The following is a 3994-nucleotide window of genomic DNA, read 5'->3' on the forward strand; positions in this document are numbered from 1 at the left end:
TCAAGATATCTCTAACGAGGCTATTAGATATTTTTCTTCCCTATTCAAGGAGGGTTCTCTTGCTGAAGATAAAGAGAATTAGATTTTGAATTGTATTCCTCATGTTGTGTCCAATGAAATGAATGAGAGGCTTATTGGCCCCATCTCTTTAGATGAATTGGAAAGGATTGTTTTTCAAATGAAGAAAGGGAAAGCACCTGGCCTTGATGAATTCACAATAGAATTCTTTCAAGAATTCTAGGAGATTAGCGAATATGATTTGTTGGAGTTACTGCAAGAATCACAAAGGAGCAAGCGGATACTGAGGGCAATGTACTCTACATTTCTTGTGCTCATTCGTAAAAGAGAAGGGGCTAACTCTTTGGACTTGTTTATGTTGATAGCACTTTGCAATGTGGTCTATAAGATCATTCAAGTCTTGGCTCAATACTATCATATTTGATGAGCAAGGGAGCATTGTGCTTGCCAGACAAATTTTGGATGGTGTGGCAATTACTTGTGAAACCATACATTCCATGGATATCTCCAAGGAGATGGCAAGGTTCATCACATTGGATATGGCCAAATCATACAATAAAGTTAAGTGGTATTTTATTTATGAAGTTCTATTAGCCTTTGGTTTTGGCTTAGAATGGATCGATTGGGTGACTAATTGCATCAAGACTACTTCCTATTTTGTCTTAATTAATAGTGAGCCTGTATATTTGTTTTCTACCTCTAGAGGACTTCGACAGGGGATCCCCTTTCCTCCTATCTATATATTATAATGGTTGAGAGTTTGGGAAGGCTCTTAAAGTCCAATGTGAGGGAAAGACTTATTTAGTGACGAAGATGAGCTGCAATTTGTGGATGATATTGCTTTCATGGGAATGGCAAGAATTAGAGAAGCAAATAATATCATACTATTTGGCTACTTCAAGGCAAAAAATTAATGAAGGAAAGTACTCTGTTTTTTTCCTTCAACGCTCCCCTTCTCATTGAAGCTAGGATTACTCAAATCCTTCGATTCTTAGTAGGTTCTCTATGTTCTGTTTGTTTGGGTATTCCTCTCTCAATTGGACCCTTTCCTAGAGAGACTTAGCAGAATGTGTTGGATAAATTTCTAGGAAAATTCAGTCACTGGACCCTCAACTGGCTTTCTTTTCCTAGTAGAGTATTGCTTCGAAAGAATGTGGTTCAAGCACAACTAATTTATAGGCGTATAGTGCAGATCACTCTCTTAAGCTTCATCGAGGATCTAGATGCTCTTTCAAGGCAATTTATTTGGGCTAGTACCTTGGAGTCGCAAAAGCGGAGCTTGATTTAAGTGGGCAAGTACCTATACACCAAAGCAGGAGGGTGGTCTTGGTCTACGTCAGGTTTCCCTCATAGCTTAGGCTATGGCAACAAAGCTCTATTACCATTTGGTGTACTACTTAGGATCAAGCTTGGCCCAAATTCCTCACCACCAAATACTTGAGGTGTGAAGATGTTCACAAGGTTAGACAAGAGGGTAAAGGCTCCATCATTTGGGATATTTTAAAAAAGAGTGTCAACTTGATTAAGCAAGGTTTATTTTAAGTTTGCAATAGGGAATTTGAGGCTCTTTCCTAGCATGATATCTAGGATAGTTTTCCACCTATTTTGGTCATGTATCCACACTTATGAGACCTTTGTTGTAGTTTCTTAAAGGTTGGTTTGACCAAATTGGAGGATTTTAAAGTAATTTAGAGATTAGGACAAGTTGAGGTTTACATGTGGAAGGAACCCACTAAATGGCCACATTCTTTGAGTAGACATATCCTTGACCAGAGTCCTAATCCGAGGGTGTTTTCCCTATGCAGTCTAGATATAAAGAATTGGACCGACAAAAGGTTGGGGGAGTTGAGGTCCCATGGTGGAAGAGAGTGTGGGGCAATTGTGCCTAGCCTAAATGTAACTTCTTGTGGTTAGCTTACTCACAATAGATGCCTCTAAGGACAATCTTCAAAAGCAAGGTTTCCAAGGGCCGTCAAGATGTTTCCTTTGTGGTAACAACTCCTCTCATATATTTTGTGTGGACTTAATCAGACTTACATTCATACATATTCCCTGACTGACATTTGGAGAAATTTGTGTAGGCCTCCAACTAAAGCCTTATTTTTGCAAGTGGCTTGGGCTATTGGCCCCTCTTGCATCATCTAACAAAATTGGCCTGAAAAAAAATAGAAGAATCTTTCAAGGAGTTTGGGAACTCAACAACTCAACCTTAGAATTTTTTTATATGAATTAAGTTGTTCATGCTAGATGTGAGATGTCCATACCCTAAGAACCTAGATAAGTTGAGATGATGATGGGTTTAGTACTATGTGAGAAGGTTCATAAAACTTCTTCAATTCAACAAAGGAATGATCCCATTAAGAAAACCCAAAAAGCGAGTAGGTGGACTTATGAAAGCATATTTAAGATTAACTCTTATTTTATCTTTTAGAGGAATTCTTGACCATGATAGAAATAGAGTTAGAAGGGACAATGCAAGTGTTGTGCAATTCTTCTTCTTCATCTACAAGGGTGAGTAGACCAATAATTTAATAGACTCCCTTGCTCTGGTTTATTTTGTTCAAAGAGTATGCTCTCTAGTTGGTGTAAGGTTATTTGTGAGTTTGAGAAGTTAATTAGCATTTGCCTTCATTGGCCCAACAGATTCTAACGCTAGGTAGATATTTGAATTTTGTTGCTTTTAGTCTCATCTCGAGAGAGTGTAATGGTGTTGCTGATTGTCTGGCTAAATTGGGAACTTTTGGAGTGCTCTTCAAGGCTATAGAAGTTGGTTGGAGAGTATTCACTTGGTTAATGGTTGCGCTAATTGAAATTTTATCCTTTATGTTGGGTGGCTCTCTAGATCCCCATATGGAACTGGACATTAGCCCTTTGAGTCATTTGGATTGAATAAATTTTAATTCGTTTGATTTAAAAAACAAATCAAATGTATATTACCATTTCAAACTTCCAACATAAGTTATATTCACTTTTTATAATGTGGAGAGCATTCAATTTAATTTATTTTAATTTAGACAACTAAAATATTGTAAGTCAAAAATAAAAAATAAAAACTAAAAACCACAAGATACATAAAGAGAGAACCTTCTTCATTCCATAACAATTTTAAACGCATGCCTCCAAGATAACAAACTCGACAGTTTCAACAAAATTATATTCAACGGATCACACACTCGTGCATCCATTTCTAACTACCTATATAATACCCATATGATTTCTCCACCTTCAACCAACCTAAGGTAGAGTGGAGGCAATCGGATATTAACAATTTCTTATAGTCAACTAACTGCATCTATTTCTGACTACCTATAAAATACCCATAAGATTTCTCCACCTTAAGCCAACCTAAGGTAGAGTGGAGGCAATCGGATATTAGCAATTTCTTATAGTCAACTAACTTGATATTAGCAATTCCTTAAACTAACTGCATCTATTTCTGACTATCTATAAAATACCCATATGATTTCTCCACCTTAAACCAACCTAAGGTAGAATGGATGCAATTGGATATTAGCAATTTCTTAGTCAACTAAATTGAGCACTATAGAAGAACAAAACCTGATTCTTAGGGAATTAAATCCAAATCGTGCCATCCCAACCTTGACGTTGCATTGAACTTTGCCCCCTCTGATTTCTTCTTAACAGACCCTCAAAAATACACTCTTCTTGATTTGTTGTTATACACCACAACTAGAAACATCCATCTAGCATCATGCAATGTCTAAACTCAACATAAACCTCTGAAATTACAACCATACATTTTTGGGGGTTCAGTTACACCTCTAGATATAATCAAAGGGTAATCGACATCCAAGTATACCAGATACATGACATGATAAGAATGAACCCCTGTTTGGTCAAATTATAAATTGACAAAATCAGCCCTTGTGAGTCAGAGAAGTCCTATGTATAAAGATCGTAGAACCAGTGATCTTGCATCTAAGATACAAAACCATGTGAAGGTATACAGCATCCA

This window comes from Cryptomeria japonica, chromosome 3 (assembly GCF_030272615.1).
Source record: "Cryptomeria japonica chromosome 3, Sugi_1.0, whole genome shotgun sequence".
In the NCBI taxonomy this organism is placed as follows: domain Eukaryota; kingdom Viridiplantae; phylum Streptophyta; class Pinopsida; order Cupressales; family Cupressaceae; genus Cryptomeria; species Cryptomeria japonica.